The sequence below is a fragment of the Scyliorhinus torazame genome, chromosome 1, assembly GCF_047496885.1.
Source record: "Scyliorhinus torazame isolate Kashiwa2021f chromosome 1, sScyTor2.1, whole genome shotgun sequence".
Classification (NCBI taxonomy): domain Eukaryota; kingdom Metazoa; phylum Chordata; class Chondrichthyes; order Carcharhiniformes; family Scyliorhinidae; genus Scyliorhinus; species Scyliorhinus torazame.
The window spans coordinates 284734941-284752858 of NC_092707.1; the positions used below are offsets into that span (position 1 = coordinate 284734941).

General features: G+C 46.8%; 1 long non-coding RNA gene across 2 annotated transcripts in view; it reads left to right on the forward strand.

Annotated features, from left to right (window-relative positions):
* LOC140421945 (uncharacterized) overlaps positions 1 to 17918 on the forward strand; it is an 83691-nt gene that overhangs the window by 44788 nt on the left and 20985 nt on the right. The window contains exons 3-4 of one of the 2 annotated variants that reach the window (XR_011947175.1): positions 5025 to 5097; positions 16429 to 16597. This is a non-coding gene — a long non-coding RNA (uncharacterized lncRNA). The remainder of the gene's footprint in view (positions 1 to 5024; positions 5098 to 16428; positions 16598 to 17918) is intronic. The other variant, XR_011947176.1, reaches the window with a different exon arrangement.

Genomic DNA, 17918 nt, shown 5'->3' on the forward strand with positions numbered 1-17918 from the left:
ATGGTGACTGCAACAGCAGGTATTGGTATGAGGCCAGGTATTCTCCAGCAAGTAATTCATCTCCCGAATCTCTGAAGTCTCTCTGCAAAGTTTCAGGTTCGATGCCCGGCTTGGGTCACTGTCTGTGCGGAGTCTGCACATTCTCCCCGTGTGTGCGTGGGTTTCCTCCGGGTGCTCCGGTTTCCCCCCATAGTCCAAAGATGTGCGGGTTAGGTGGATTGGCCATGCTAAATTACTCATTCTTCCAACTTCTTCCATCGGGCAGGAGATACAGAAGTCTGAGAACACGCACGAACAGACTCAAAAACAGCTTCTTCCCCACTGTCACCAGACTCCTAAATGACCCTCTTATGGACTGACTTCATTCACACTACACCCTGTATGCTTCATGCGATGCCAGTGCTTATGTAGTTACATTGTATATGTTGTGTTGCCCTATTATGTATTTTCTTTTATTCCCTTTTCTTCTCATGTACTTAATGATCTGTTGAGCTGCTCGCAGAAAAATACTTTTCACTGTACCTCGGTACACGTGACAATAAACAAATCCAATCCAATCCAATCCATAGTGTCCAAAATTGCCCTTAGTGTTGGGTGGGGTTACTGATTTATGGGGATTAGGTGGGGTTATTGGGTTATGGGGATAGGGTGGAGGTGTGGACCTTGGGTAGGGTGATCTTTCCAAGAGCCGGTGCAGACTCGATGGGCCGAATGGCCTCCTTCTGCACTGTAAAACCTATGATAAAGTCAGGAATATGATGGAATACTCTCTCTCCATTTGCCGGGATGGGTTCAGCTCCAACAACATTTAAAATCTCATCATCAACCAGCATAAAGCAGCACACTTGATTGGCACCCCGTCCACCACCTTAAACTTTAATTCCCTCCACCATCAATGCACAGTGGCAGCCATGTTTACCATCTACAAGATACACTGCAGAAACTAACCCAGCTTCCTTCGAAAGCACCTTCCAAAACTATGACTTCTGCCACCTAGAAGAACAAGAACATGGGGACACCACCGCCTGCAAGTTCCCCTCGAGGTCACACACCATCCTGATTTGGAAATATATCGGCTGTTCCTTCAGATCCTGAAACTCCCTCACTAACAGCACTGTGGGTGTACCGGCACCACATGGACTGCAGCGGTTCAAGAAGGCAGCTCACCCACCACCACCTTCTCATTCCCTTTTCAACCCGTATCAGTGAGATGAATTACATCAAATTCACAAAGCTTACTTTGATATTTCAAACTTTTTTCAATCTAAACTATTAATACAATCAGGAGCGAAAAATATATTCAATGAATCAGCTGAACATCGGAACATTTGCAAATTAATTTCATCACAACAATCGAAATTGAATGCTTGATGGTTGACAATTTTTCCAAAGTTTTAGTTAAGAAGTGTAGAACATTATTACAGTTACAATGCATGCTCAGCGAGTTGATTATTCCATCTTTGTATGAAGTTTCTGTTCTCTGTTGAGAAACAGGAAACTGGGAAAACAAAGAAACAAATCGATCCAATACTTAACTCTATTTGTTCTCTTGAAGTTAGAAGCAGTTAATATTCAGCTAATTGTAAAGGGGTTTTAGCACAATTCATTTCTCTGATGTTTCCCTTTTGTACAGTATCACATAAACCAGAATCAACTGTCAAGGCAGCTATACTTACATATTTTATGGAATACTAGTTTTCCAGACTAACAGTGCCACATCAATCAAACTGCCTGTGAATGTTGTTTTGCTGAGAGGTGAAGTAAGGTATTGGGGAAAATTGGAAAGGCAAGCTATTATCCAACATTACCAACTTAAAACTGTATACAAGGTTTCACATTTTCCACAGCAGTGTGAAAGTTTGCTCATTCCAAAGGATTCATATGCGTTTGCCTCCGATTTTGCAATTTTAACAACTGACCTCGAAGATTGGCAGGTGTCAGTAAGTCATGAGGAAGGGAATTGATGATCACCTGATGCTCAGTTCTCAATCAAATGCAAATGATTGACACTGGCACCATATTGTGGATGCTTTCATCTACGACAAAATTTTCTTATTTATCTGCCACCTTTAAACTTGTCGCCAAAAGTGAAATAAAAATTGGGAAATTCACAGATCGGTCCTGATGACACTTTTTGGAACTAACAATTGTTCATGAAAAAATAAATCACCTTCGACAAGCGCATCATTTCCTGTCGTATGTTTGTTAATTTGTGAGATCATTGGGGGAGAGTAAACAGATTTAATTGGCAACACCACCTCATTTGCTTCAAGCATATTGTGGTACGGCAGCCCTTTTAAGGGGTGAACCCTCATGGTCCACATGATTGCCTTGGGGCCTATCACGTGGGAGCACACGAACACCGACCAATGGGGAAAAAGCACGGGCTCTGAGCAGAGTGATTTCATTTCATATAATTTACAGTGCAGAAGGAGGCCATTCAGCCCATCGAGTCAGCACCGGCTCTTGGAAAGAGCACCCTACCCAACCGCACACCTCCACCCTATCCCCATAACCCAGTAACCCCACCCAACACTAAGGGCAATTTTGGACACTAAGGGCAATTTAGCATGGCCAATCCACCTAACCTGCACATCTTTGGACTGTGGGAGGAAACCGGAGCACCCGGAGGAAACCCACGCACACACGGGGAGAACGTGCAGACTCCGCACAGACAGTGGCCCAAGTCGGGAATCGAACCTGGGACCCTGGAGCTGTGAAGCAATTGTGCTAACCACTGTGCTACCGTGCTGCCCTACCGTGCTGGAGCCGGAAGCCAGAGAATGAAGTCCTGTTTAGTGACTCTGAGCCCGTGTATAGTTTATCTTTTTAAAAAATAAATTTAGAGTACCCAATTCTTTTTTTTTCCAATTAAGGGGCAATTTAGCATGGCCAATTCATCTACCTTGCACATCTTTGGGTTGTGGGGTGAGACCCGCTCAAACACGGGGAGAATGTGCAAACTCCACACAGACAGTGACCCGGGGCTGGGATCAAACCTGGGTCCACAGCACTGTAAGACTGCAGTGTTTTTTTTCTTATAAATTTAGAGTAACCAATTATATTTTTCCAATTAAGGGGCAATTTAGCGTGGCCAATCCACCTAGCCTGCACATCTTTGGGTTGTGGGGGCGAAACCCACGCAAACACGGGGAGAATGTGCAAACTCCACACGGACAGTGACCCAGAGCCGGGATCGAACCTGGGACCTCGGCACCGTGAGGCAGCAGGGCTAACCCACTATGCCACCGTGCTGCCCTGAGACCGCAGTGCTAAGCACTGCGCCGCCATGCAGCCCTATAGTTTACCGTTACTTGTTACCAATAAACCCCTGCTCCGTTATACTGGAAGTCTCTCTAGTATTGTCTTGAACCACCACATATATTCAATCCAATAAATGTAAATCATATTTACTGATGACATTTAAATACTTTTGTTAAAAGAACTAAATTTTTTTTCATTAGTCTGGTTTGAGATATTTTCAGGGTCCTGATGTAGCAATGTTCGAAAGTACCAGAGATCTTTGGATGGGTATTAAATCAGAGGCAGGAAAGGAGTGGGTAAGGGTTAGGGGCTTTGCTTTGAGGTCCGAAAATCTTGGGGGAACATAATGGCAGGGCCTGTTTCGGACTTTCTATTTCCTTTACCCAACCACAGTAAATCACATTGAGAGACTGTCAAATGGGTGAATCTTTAGTTACAATCCCAGTTGATGTTATAACTGGATGGGGAGATCCCACTATGGAATCCTGCCTCAAAAGTCCGTAACCTTTAATGTTTTTTCAATAAAACATGGAGGAACAGAGTCACAGTACTACTAATTAGTTTGAACAAGAATAAAAACAATTGTTCAACCTGAAAAGTTAATTATTATACAATGTTCCTTTACTCCCCCTTTAGCTTAACAAATACACACAGATTATAAAGTACATCTGATGCTACAATGGCCTCAGTGTCACAACATCACTTTAAATACACAAGATGGCTGTGGCCAAATACATTCTCCATTCTGAGCCTCAAGTGAATGTCTATGGATTTCTCCTCAGAATCCTCCCAGATGATTGTCACATGAGAAAAAACAGCCCCAAAGAAGTCCCTGGCGAGCTTTCAAAGGAATGTACACACTGCACCGGGGAGGCTGCGGCAAGCTGGAGAAAGATGCAGAAAAGACTCTCAAAAACACATGCTTTAAAATCTTTGTTCGCAATAATGTTTTCCATGAGCAGTTTGCATTCTGAAATCCAGACCAGGTTTTACAAATGACTCCTTTAAACAAAGCTTCCACTCCATTTCTAACAGTGATTTCAGTCCAGGATATTTCACCAACCCTTTAGAATTTCTTTGTCTTTATTGCTGTACAAACTGTGCAGGATTTCTTTAACTCTCGATTCCCAGACTGTGTTAAAACGGCATAAAGCGTTTAATTTACCTCTGAAGTCTGCTGTTCCACTTTAAATCTAATGACTGTCATTGTCTCTTTAACTCAGAACACTTTGTCTACTCTTCCTTGAGTTCTTCTGTTAAATACCTTGGTCTCTGTTCTTTTAACTCCAGACATCTTTGACTTTCTTTTGTGTCCAAATTCCCTGGTTATCTGGACTGTAACTTGTTCTTTTGGAAGCTTGCACTTTGCACCTCCCTTGTCTTGTCTGTCTTCTCCTGGCAGAGTTGAGATAGGTTCACTCCCCAGTGTCCTTTCTCCAACTGCAATATATCCAGCTAAAACAAAAACTTAGAAGTATTTTATATCCTTACAAGGGCTTCCAGTTGATAAACAATCCCTGCTACTACTATTTATTCTTCACGCAGTAACCCTCTCTAAGCACAATAGAATCACAGTTGGAATTGAAACCAACCCTCACATGTACAAACAACTTTGTCCAGCATGAATCTAATTATAGAAGGCACAGAAACATTAAATTAAACACACTTAAAACAGCAGACTTATTTCTAATGTTTCCCAATACAAATATAAATCCCTTGAAGTTACCTTTGTTGTCCTAACACTTTGTTTCAACTTGCAGACAGGGAGAAGAGCAGAGCTGAGAAGAGCGGAGGACATTGGAATAGGAAAATCATTGTCTGGAGCTGGAGAAGGTAAAGGAAAATGGAGCAGGTGGTGACTGGGATACAGAGCAAGGCAATGTTGAGGAGGGTGAGGCCTGTAGTGTATGGGTCTGGCACAGCAGAGTTAATATGGGACTGAGTACAGTATTGCCTACACAGTGATGTTAGAAGACACATGACCCTGACCTAGGGTGAGTGTGGTGCTGCCAACGAGAGACAATAAATAAAATGGTACTGTACATATAATTGTGCAGACACTATAGACAGTGCAATGACAACAACAGTATGGAGAATGCTGATGTTTCATGATGATATGCTAATTTTGTCAGGATCAGGAGAATTTGAATGGGAATTTATGGTCACAAATGTTAGATGCTCAATGATACTGTCAGACTGCATTAAGCTCCTATAACCTCACTCCTACTCCATACTTAGTCCTTGTTGAGCAATAGTTGTGAAGCCCCACTTGTGTTTTTTTGCAGTAGTTCATCATCTCACATTGACAGAGCTCTTGTGCTGCAGTGGATCGCATCCCGGTCTTTAAGGCAGGCGCCCCGGGTTCAAGTCCCACCCCAGGACTTTATGGTCAAGGATGGTGCGTTCACCAGTTGGCCAAACAGGTGGAGTGTCAAACTGCACGTCTCTCTGACATATAACAAGGGCAGGTGATAAAAGGAGGAGAGATTCCTGGTCAGCCACACAATGGAAAGAAAGTGGGAACATCTACCTTCACTTTCCATAGCTGCAGATTATAATGTGCATGGTGGCACGCCAACATGGACTCCCTGCGTGAAATGCAACACACTACCATCACGTTATCTGATACTACTTTGTGATTATTAGAATTAAAGTTGCACTGTATGCCTCCAGGTGGCACTGTGAGGGTCATATTGGGTGAGATTTTGAATTCATTTTAAACCATTGTAACACTGACATGAAGTAAAAGTGAGCCCGTTGTCTCACCTAATGTCACTGTAACTCCTTTCTCAACTCACCATCACCATGCACTGATTGCTTGTCTTCGGAACTGTGTTCAACTGTAAAGCCTGCTGCCTTTTCAAATGGTTGTGAGCCAGATGAGAAACAGCAGAAGTGATTGAATATTCACCAGAGCAGTGGGAGGGCACTGTTTATCAATTACTCTTTCACAGGATGTGGGCGGCGCTCATCTAAGCCAGCATTTATTGCCCATCTCTAATTGCCCATCTTCCCAGTGGTCCTTGCAGAGTACTGTTGTTAACTTTTGGTTGGTTCAATTGGCTCTGTTTTATAACTTTTGCTCTAGAGTCGCCAGGTCTCTTTATGATACCGCCACGAGGTTCAAGTTCATGTAATGATCAATAACTCAACATACCAATTAGTAAGATTCAAATCAATACACATTTATTATACACAGTAAATCGCTACTCATGCATAAACTCTACTTTCTACGCTATTTCTATCGCTAACAGGCCTATATTTAGCTTCGGACTGGCCCACCAGGTCAGGGGAACAAATGGCCTTTCGTTCAGGTCCTGAGTCTGCGGAATTCAAAGCTGGTATGGACTGGTAGCTAGGAGCGCCTATCTCGTAGCGAGCGTTGACTTGAGACTTACTTGTTTGGAGGCCGCTGGACAGTTTACTCTCAGGGGTTGCTTCGCGTTGCTGAGTGACCCTGTCAAGAAGGACGATTTGAACTTGGGGGCTTTGCTTTATAGTCCCCAGGGGCTTCCCCCACTTCGGGGTGGACCCCGTACCTGGTTTCAAGTGATTGGACTTCGTTCCAATCCCTTGGTTCGATTTCTCCAATGCTGGAGCGGTTCCCTGATCATTGGGCATCTTTAAGTGTCCGTTAACCTCTTTTGTGTTGGCTCCTGCTGGCGCCGAGGAGTCTGGCTTGGCCCTGTTTACCTTAAAATGTTTCAATTGTTCCCGGGGATCGCTCATTAATATGTAGATGGCTGCTACATTACAATGCAGATGGCTGCTGGTTTCGATGCTGTCTGGGTGTTTTGCAGGTTCCAATATACATGATTTCTGTATTTGCTAGTCTTTGCCTGTGTTGGCTGAATTTCCCTTCAGCCTTTGCGGTTCTCCATTTTAAGTCGGGAAGTGGCCAACTCAGGTGGCTACAGTACGAGCTCCCCAGCTAGGGGTGGGGTATCTCAATTAACCTTTGTATGTCAGATCTGCCAGTCAGGCACCAACCAGAAAGGAACCCATTATGGATCGTGGTGGTGTATATATCGTTTGCGTAAATAAAACTTTATTCCTATTTCATTTGGTGTGGAGTCTCCACATCCTTATTAAAATGGTGAGCCGCCTTCTTGAGCCACGGCCACACAATGTGCACCATTGAAATGTTTGTTGAGGACAGCTGGGTGCTTAATCAATAGTGGGTCACTCGTTAATACTCTGAAAGATCTTATTGATTTGTTCTCTTGTTACTTACATAGTCATAGAATGAAATAGGGGCTGTTTAGCACAGGGCTAAATCGCTGGCTTTGAAAGCAGACCAAGGCAGGCCAGCAACATGGTTCAATTCCCATAACAGCCTTCCCGAACATGCGCCGGAATGTGGCGACTAGGGGCCTTTCACAGTAACTTCATTTGATGCCTACTTGTGACAATAAGCAATTTTCATTTCATTTTCAAATAGCAGTGGCGGCCATTCATCCCATTGTGCTGGTGTTTGCTCTTTGACAAACTTTTCAATTAGTCCCAGCCCCTTTCCCCATATCCCCGCAAACGTTTTCCCTCCGAGTATTTATCCAATTCCTTTTTGAAAGCTACTATTGAGTCTGCTTCCACCATTCCTTGAGGCAGCACATCCCAGATCACAGCAACTAGCTCCATAAAATACATTCTCCTGGTCTTGTCCTATTCATTCACCAATAAATTATTTGAAGTGGTATATATGTAACAATGTGTAACAAGGTGGAGAATGGAAAAGTCACAGTGGGAAATGAGAACAAGCAACATCCAACAGTCTTAACCACTGGAGTCCCACCAAAACGCCTGACTTTCCTGCACTGTCACTGGGGGTTCACATAATCAATCAAAGTTCCCCGTCAAATGTACATGAAAAATAGATCTAAAAAGACAAAGGAAATAAGCAAAACATCTGTCTTTTGGAACTTGGCAGTTCTACAAAAATCTCAGGAAGGTTTTTAACTTTACAGTTGGTGAGATGGAAACAGAGACTTGAGAGAAAATAAATAGTTGTTTGACAAAAGGAAAAGGGAGCCTTCTTAACCACATTTCTGGAGAAAGCCTGTGCCTTAGCCACCCCATATGATAACCACAGAACCAATAACATGCTGGCATTCAAATTATAGAGCATTTAACAAAGGACACTTGCCCCTCTACCCGCTGAAAAATAACTCAGGTCACTCTTCCCACTCAGTAAGTAATGCAGACCCCTCCTCCCACTCCAGCATTGGAGAGAACTCCAAAATCTCCCCAAAGCTGGGTGCAGCTCAGAACTCACCTTCCCTCACCTTCCCTCACTGTACAGCAACTCTGCCACTTTCAAAGACACAAGTTATTGTTCCCTTGATAGCATTGTCATCTCCCAGTTAGAAGGTTGAGGATTCAAGTTCCACTCCAGCACCTAAAAACAGAAATCTAGGCTGACATGTCCACTGCTCCTCTGGTCTTTCATATAAGGTGCTAAAGCTTTGCCCCATTTGCTCTCCCAGGAGGTTAGAAAAGATCTCAGGACACTATTTTGAAGAAGAGCAAGGGGGTTCTCCATCACAATAATAGATTATTTGATCATTATCAGGTCACTGTTTGCAGACGCGTGCTGTGCACGACTTGCATTACATTACAACAGCGGCTGAACTTCAGAAGTATTTCATTGACTGTAATATGAACTGAAACATCCTGTGATCAAGAAAGGAGTTACAGAAAGGCAAATCATTCTTTTAACATTAACATAGATACTTTCCTTGGCTAATGCACTCTACCAACCTTCAGTGAAAGAATGTCTTCTCCAACATTCCTCCCACTCTAACATTGAGATGTAATCTCTTCAAATTCCTTCCCCCTCCCCCAGAACTGAGAAGGCAACCAACCTTTCCCTCCCCCTGAGAACAACATTGATGCTGATACAGTTCCACTCATCCCTCCTCCTTCCTCCATTGTCCTCTCTCCCACATATGCCCCTCTCCTCTTCTTCTCCCTTCCTGTCTGCGTGTCCTATTGTGATGAAAATGCCCATTTCCGCCTCCCCTTCTTACCCGTCACTGCCCGCAGCTCCCCCTTGTAGCCCTCTTTTTCTTTTTTTTTTAAATAATATTTTATTGAAAATTTTTGGTCAACCAACACAGTACATTGTGCATCCTTTACACAACATTGTAACAATACAGATAATAATGACCTTTTTAAGTTTAAACAAAAACAACAACAAATAAATAAATATTAAATAACAAAAAAAATAAAAACTAGCCCTAATTGGCAACTGCCTTGTCTCAGGCCACCCCCGCCCCCCATCCCCCCCCCATCCCTCCCCCCCCCCCCCCCCCAAGTCCTGGGCCGCTGCTGCTGCCTTCTTTGTTCTCCCCTATCTATCTTTCCGCAAGATATTCGACGAACGGTTGCCACCGCCTAGTAAACCCTTGAGCCGACCCCCTTAGGACGAACTTAATCCGCTCTAACTTTATGAACCCCGCCATATCATTTATCCAGGTCTCCACCCCCGGGGGCTTGGCTTCTTTCCACATTAGCAATATTCTGCGCCGGGCTACTAGGGACGCAAAGGCCAAAACATCGGCCTCTTTCGCCTCCTGCACTCCCGGCTCTTGTGCAACCCCAAATATAGCCAACCCCCAGCTTGGTTCGACCCGGACTCCTACTACTTTCGAAAGCACCTTTGTCACCCCCATCCAAAACCCCTGTAGTGCCGGGCATGACCAAAACATATGGGTATGATTCGCTGGGCTTCTCGAGCACCTCGCACACCTATCCTCCACCCCAAAAAATTTACTGAGCCGTGTTCCAGTCATATGTGCCCTGTGTAATACCTTAAACTGAATCAGGCTTAGCCTGGCGCACGAGGACGACGAGTTTACCCTGTTTAGGGCATCTGCCCACATCCCCTCCTCAATCTCCTCCCCTAGCTCTTCTTTCCATTTCCCTTTTAGTTCGTCCATCATAGTCTCCCCTTCGTCTCTCATTTCCCTATATATATCCGACACCTTACCGTCCCCCACCCATTTCTTTGAGATGACTCTGTCCTGCACCTCTTGTGTCGGGAGCTGCGGGAATTCCCTCACCTGTTGCCTCGCAAAAGCCCTCAATTGCATGTACCTGAATGCATTCCCTTGGGGCAACCCATATTTCTCGGTCAGCGCTCCCAGACTCGCAAACTTCCCATCCACAAATAGATCTTTCAATTGCGTTATACCTGCTCTTTGCCACATTCCATATCCCCCATCCATTCCCCCCGGGGCAAACCTATGGTTGTTTCTTATCGGGGACCCCCCCAGTGCTCCGGTCTTTCCCCTATGTCGTCTCCACTGTCCCCAAATCTTCAGTGTAGCTACCACCACCGGACTCGTGGTATAGTTCCTTGGTGAGAACGGCAATGGGGCTGTCACCATAGCCTGCAGGTTGGTCCCCCTACAGGACGCCCTCTCTAATCTCTTCCACGCCGCTCCTTCCTCCTCTCCCATCCACTTACTCACCATTGAAATATTAGCGGCCCAATAATACTCACTTAGGCTCGGTAGTGCCAGCCCCCCCCTATCCCTACTACGCTGTAAGAATCCCTTCCTCACTCTCGGAGTCTTCCCGGCCCAAACAAAACCCATGATACTCTTTTCTATTCTTTTGAAAAAAGCCTTCGTGATCACCACCGGGAGACACTGAAACACAAAGAGGAATCTCGGGAGGACCACCATCTTAACCGCCTGCACCCTCCCTGCCATTGACAATGCTACCATATCCCATCTCTTGAAATCTTCCTCCATCTGTTCCACCAACCGCGTCAAATTTAGCCTGTGCAATGTGCCCCAATTCTTAGCTATCTGGATCCCCAGGTAACGAAAGTCTCTTGTTACCTTCCTCAACGGTAGGTCTTCTATTTCTCTACTCTGCTCCCCTGGATGCACCACAAACAGCTCACTCTTCCCCATGTTCAATTTATACCCTGAAAAATCCCCAAACTCCCCAAGTATCCGCATTATTTCTGGCATCCCCTCCGCTGGATCCGCCACATATAGTAGCAGATCATCCGCATATAAAGATACCCGGTGTTCTTCTCCTCCCCTAAGTATTCCCCTCCATCCCTTGGAACCTCTCAGCGCTATCGCCAGGGGCTCAATCGCCAGTGCAAACAGTAATGGGGACAGAGGACATCCCTGCCTTGTCCCTCTATGGAGCCGAAAATATGCCGATCCCCGTCCATTCGTGACCACACTCGCCACTGGGGCCCTATACAACAGCTGCACCCATCTAACATACCCCTCTCCGAACCCAAATCTCCTCAACACCTCCCACAGATAATCCCACTCCACTCTATCAAATGCTTTCTCGGCATCCATCGCCACTACTATCTCTGTTTCACCCTCTGGTGGGGCCATCATCATTACCCCTAACAACCTCCATATGTTCGTGTTCAGCTGTCTCCCCTTCACAAACCCAGTTTGGTCCTCATGAACCACCCCCGGGACACATTCCTCTATTCTCATTGCCATTACCTTGGCCAAGACCTTGGCATCTACATTGAGGAGGGAGATTGGTCTGTAGGACCCGCATTGTAGCGGATCCTTTTCCTTCTTTAAAAGAAGCGATATCGTTGCTTCTGACATAGTCGGGGGCAGTTGTCCCCTTTCCTTTGCCTCGTTAAAGGTCCTCGCCAGTAGCGGGGCGAGCAAGTCCAAATATTTTCTGTAAAATTCAACTGGGAATCCGTCCGGTCCCGGGGCCTTTCCCGTCTGCATGTTCCTAATTCCTTTCACCACTTCTTCTACCGTGATCTGTGCTCCCAATCCCATCCTTTCCTGCTCTTCCACCTTGGGAATTTCCAGCCGATCCAAAAACTCCATCATTCTCTCCCTCCCATCCGGGGGTTGAGCTTCATACAATTTTTTATAAAATGTCTTAAACACTTCATTCACTCTCTCCGCTCCCCGCTCCGTCTCTCCATCTTTGTCTCTCACCCCCCCTATTTCCCTCGCTGCTCCCCTTTTCCTCAATTGGTGTGCCAGCAATCTGCTCGCCTTCTCTCCATATTCATACTGTACACCCTGTGCCTTCCTCCATTGTGCCTCTGCAGTGCCTGTGGTCAGCAAGTCAAATTCCACATGCAGCCTTTGCCTTTCCCTATACAGTCCCTCCTCCGGTGCTTCCGCATACTGTCTGTCCACCCTCAAAAGTTCTTGCAACAACCGCTCCCGTTCCTTACTCTCCTGCTTCCCTTTATGTGTCCTTATTGATATCAGCTCCCCCCTAACCACCGCCTTCAACGCCTCCCAGACCACTCCCACCTGAACCTCCCCATTGTCATTGAGTTCCAAGTACTTTTCAATGCATCCCCTCACCCTTAAGCACACCCCCTCACCCGCCATTAGTCCCATGTCCATTCTCCAGGGTGGACGCCCTCTTGTTTCCTCCCCTATCTCCAAGTCTACCCAGTGTGGGGCATGATCCGAAATGACTATAGCCGTATATTCCGTTCCCCTCACCCTCGGGATCAATGCCCTACCCAACACAAAAAAGTCTATGCGTGAATAGACTTTATGGACATAGGAGAAAAACGAGAACTCCTTACTCCTAGGTCTACTGAATCTCCACGGGTCCACCCCTCCCATCTGCTCCATAAAATCCTTAAGCACCTTGGCTGCTGCCGGCCTCCTACCAGTCCTGGACTTCGACCTATCCAGCCTTGGTTCCAACACCGTGTTAAAGTCTCCCCCCATTATCAGCTTTCCGGTCTCTAGGTCTGGGATGCGTCCTAGCATTCGCCTCATAAAACTGGCATCGTCCTAATTCGGGGCATACACGTTTACCAACACCACCATCTCTCCCTGTAATTTGCCACTCACCATCACGTATCTGCCCCCGTTATCCGCCACTATAGTCTTTGCCTCGAACATTACCCGCTTCCCCACTAATATAGCCACCCCCCTGTTTTTCGCATCCAGCCCCGAATGGAACACCTGCCCTACCCATCCTTTGCGCAACCTAACCTGATCTATCAGTTTCAGGTGCGTTTCCTGTAACATGACCACATCTGCTTTAAGTTTCTTAAGGTGTGCGAGTACTCGTGCCCTCTTTATCGGCCCGTTAAGCCCCCTCACGTTCCACGTGATCAGCCGAGTTGGGGGGCTTCCCACCCCCCCCCTTGCCGGTTAGCCATCATCTTTTTCCAGCTTCTCGCTCAGTTCCCACGCAGCTGTATTTCTCCCAGACGGTGCCCCCCCGCCCATCCTTTCCCGTACCCACTCCCCCCTTTCCCCAGCAGCAGCAACCCAGTAATTCCCCCCTCCCCCCCCCCCCCCGCTAGACCCCCCGCTAGCGTAATTACTCCCCCCATGTTGCTCCCAGAAGTCAGCAAACTCTGGCTGACCTCGGCTTCCCCCCGTGATCACGGCTCGCACCGTGCGGCGCCCCCTCCTTCCTGCTTCTCTATTCCCGCCATAATTATCATAGCGCGGGAACCAAGCCCGCGCCTCTCCCTCGGCCCCGCCTCCCATGGCCAACGCCCCATCTCCTCTCCCTCCCCACCTCCCCCCATCACCACCTGTGGGAGAAAGAAAAGTTACCATACCGCAGGATTAATCATACAATCCCTCTTCGCCCCCCCCCCCCCCCCCCACTCGTCCCACCACTTTGTCCAAACGTTCATTTTCGTAGTCCAATCATTCCAATTTTTCTTCTACAATAAAAGTCCACGCTTCATCCGCCGTCTCAAAGTAGTGGTGCCTCCCTTGATATGTGACCCACAGTCTTGCCGGTTGCAGCATTCCAAACTTTATCTTTTTTTTGTGAAGTACCGCTTTGGCCCGATTAAAGCTCGCCCTCCTTCTCGCCACCTCCGCACTCCAATCTTGATAGACGCGGATCACCGCGTTCTCCCATTTACTACACCGAGTTTTCTTCGCCCATCTAAGGACCATTTCTCTATCCTTAAAACGGAGGAATCTCACCACTATGGCTCTGGGAGCTTCTCCTGCTCTCGATCCTCGCACCATAACTCGGTATGCTCCCTCCACCTCCAACGGACCCGTCGGGGCCTCCACTCCCATTAACGAGTGCAGCATCGTGCTCACATATGCCCCGACGTCCGCCCCCTCCACACCTTCAGGAAGGCCAAGAATCCTCAAGTTGTTCCTCCTTGCGTTATTTTCCAGTGCCTCCAACCTCTCCACAGATCGTTTCTGGTGTGCCTCCTGTATCTCCGACTTCACCACCAGGCCCTGTATATCGTTTTCATTCTCTGCTGCTTTCGCCTTCACGACCCGAAGCTCCTGCTCCTGGGTCTTTTGTTCCTCCTTTAGCCCTTCGATCGCCTGTAGTATCGGGGCCAACAACTCTTTCTTCATTTCCTTTTTTATCTCCTCCACGCAGCGTTTCAAAAACTCTTGTTGTTCAGGGCCCCATATGAAACTGCCACCTTCCGACGCCATCTTGGTTTCTGCTTGCCTTCCTTGCCGCTGCTCCAAAGGATCCGCTGCAATCCGGCCACTTTCCTCTCCTTTTTCCATCCGTGTCCAGGGGGAACACCCTTCTGGTTTACCGCACGGTGTTTTCAGCCGTAAAAATTGCCGTTGGGGCTCCTATCAAGAGCCCAAAAGTCCGTTTCACAGGGAGCTGCCGAAACGTGCGACTCAGCTGGTCATCGCCGCACCCGGAACGTATCCCTCTTTTTCATTTGTCTTCCCTGTCCTCGGCTTACTCTCTAGCTCCTCGCATACACGCTCTATCCTCTGCATTTCTATATTTCCTCCATTCCCCCACTCCCAACTCCAACCCTTCCCTGATCCATCTGGGCTTAGTTATTCCTCTATCTTCTAACTCATGCTCTTGACAGCTTGCACCCAATCTCGCAGGAGACTGAGTAGAGGTTATTTAATTTGAAGATTCCGGATGTGTCATCCAGGCTATTTCAGTAGTGATACTGGCTTCCGAACACATGAAAGACAATATTGGCGTCAACATTTCACATTTGCTTAGTAGCATTGTAATTGAGTTTTCTCTGTCCATTTTCTGTTCATTGTGGAGGTTGTATAGCAGTCCAACCTATGTGTGTTGCTCTGAATTCATCCTAGTTTGGCATAGTCACCATTACTGTAACATAGGCTGCCTGGTGAGAGTGTAGATGATTGAAATGCATAGTGGTAGTTTGTGTGAACCAGCATGGTTTCAAAATGAGAGGCCAGTGCCAGGAAGAAACAATAACATTTAAACGCAATCCTTTTGTTTCAGGACTTTATTGTTCTTAATGGTTCAATCATTATATTAGCAATTTCTATGGCTAGCAATAAGTTGGAGACAGGATCATCTCTTTCATATTGATTTTTCTTTAATGATGTTTGCAAAAACAATTCATAGGAAACAATGCTTGCTGAGAGCAATAAATATAGCAGAGCCTAACACAAACTTCTAGCATTGAAAGATATGAGAAATAGCTTGAAGCATCCGTTAGTCCACGGCTCATAAAATGAGCATTGGTCAACTTGAAATTGAGAATGCACTGAGTGTAAACAGTACAGGGGTAGATCTGGGCTTTCTGGGATGGTATAAATTGGGTTTTAGTAGGTCACTATCCTATTTCTTCACCTCTTACAAATTTCACTTCCATTTGAAGTCATTGAGATGCAAAGCAGGCTGTCGACTGATGTTTAACTTTGTTTAACGCTAACTCGCAAAATCAAGATCTCCCCACATGAGTTTGCTGCCAGCAGTGTGTAAAACGCATTCTGTCACGGCGGTGGGAATGTGTCAGCATATATTCACTGATGGATTGGCGCAATCATACACTACTGCCATTGGTCTGTTTCATCAACAACAATTTGCATTTATATAGCACCTTTCTTCCTCTATTATTCTCTTCCCGAACCTGCTGGCGCACTAAGGCAGACTTTAATCTGTTTCTATAGCTTGTTTTTACCTGGAACAGGTCGCTAGTCTGTTGCCAGGGGCATGTAGCTTGAGGGGCGCCACTCCACATCAAGCTCGGTTGACATGGAGTCTCTCCCACTCTTACCGCCTGCCATTGGTGTGTTGGAAGGATTTGCAGGTTGACGTTTAACCTGTTTGACCATGTAATGAATGCACTTTTATTGGCCCATCATGTCCTAGGGTGGGCCTCAAACCTATAGCTTCTGACTCAGAGGTAGGGATGCTACTCACTGATATCTCTTCTTCTTCAAGGTGATCACTCACTAACGAGTATGATTGTCCACCTAAGAAACTCCGTGTTACTGCTCATGGGTTCTGTGGGTCCTTGCATGGCTGAGCCCGATCCTAGAGCCGCATCTTCGACCGGACCCTTGGCAGGTGTTCCAAGAGGTGGGATCGTTCCTTGGATTCTAGATTGCAGGTATTCCTTTTTCAGGCTCCTTTTCCAGGCCTCTTCTTGCTGTTGGCCGTCCCCAAAGTTTTGTGTACTTCAATCATGAGGTTCCTTCAAGTAGATCCCTTCTGAGCAAGGGTCTCCCAGGCATTGACGTATTTGTTGCATTTCTTGAGGTAAACCTTCAGGGTGCCGGGCTCTCTCTCCATCGAGATCATTGGAAAAACCCTACCAAACGTGGAACATCTTCCATACCTGGGAGCCACCTCTCACCTAATGCCGACATTGATGCAGAGATCCAATATCGTATCCAATCTGCAAGCGCCTCTTTCGGACGCTTAAGCATGAGTGTCTTCGACGACTGCAACATCTGTGCTGATACTGAGATCCCGTGCACAAGGCAGACATCCTCCCAACTCTTCAATATGGCCCAGAAACCTGGACTACGTACAGATGCCACCTCAAGGCCCAGGCGTGGTACCATCAACGCTGTCTGAGGTGGATTCTCTGCATCAGTGGGAGGACAGACGTACTAAAACAGTGTCCTTGAAGGAGTCAAGAGCATCAGCATCGACTCCATGGTGATTCGGGGCCAACTCCACTAGGCCGGCTTTTAGAGTCCCAAAGGCCAAAGTAAATCTTCTTTGCCCAGTTCAAAGAAGGATCCTGAACAAGAGGAGGACAAAGGAAGTGCTTCAAAGACACCCTGAAATCTTACCTCAAGAAATACCCATTGATATTTGTGGGCAGCGCAGTGGCACAGTGGTTAGCACTGCTGCCTCACAGTGCCAGGACCCCGGGTCCAATTCTGACCTTGGGTCACTGGCTGTGTAGAGTTTGCTCTTTCTCCCCATGTCTGCGTAGGTTTCCTCCAGATGCTCTTGTTTTCTCCCACAGTCCAAAGATGTGCAGGTTATTTGGATTGGCCATGGTAAATTGCCCCTTAGGGTGGAGTTGCAGGAATAGGGTGGGGGATTGGGCCCAAGTTGGGTGGTGTTTTGAAGGGTTGGTGCAGACTCGATCGGCCGAATAGCGTCCTTGTGCACTGTAGGGATTCCATACAGCGCCTTTCGCATAGTAAAATTTCCCAAGGGGCTTCATATGAGCATTATCAAACAAAAGTTGATACCTGGCTACACATTGGGGAAGGTAGCCAAAGGTTTGGTGAAAGAAGTAGACTTTAGGGAGTGAGTTGAAGGAAGTGTTAAAGTTTAGGGAGGCTGTCCAAATGCTGAGGGCCTGGCCAACTAAATATACTACAGCCAATGGTGGAGCGATGAGAATCACGGCCGGGATTCTCCGGTGTCCGGCGGGGCGGGCCGTACCGGCGCCGAGGAGTGGCATGAAC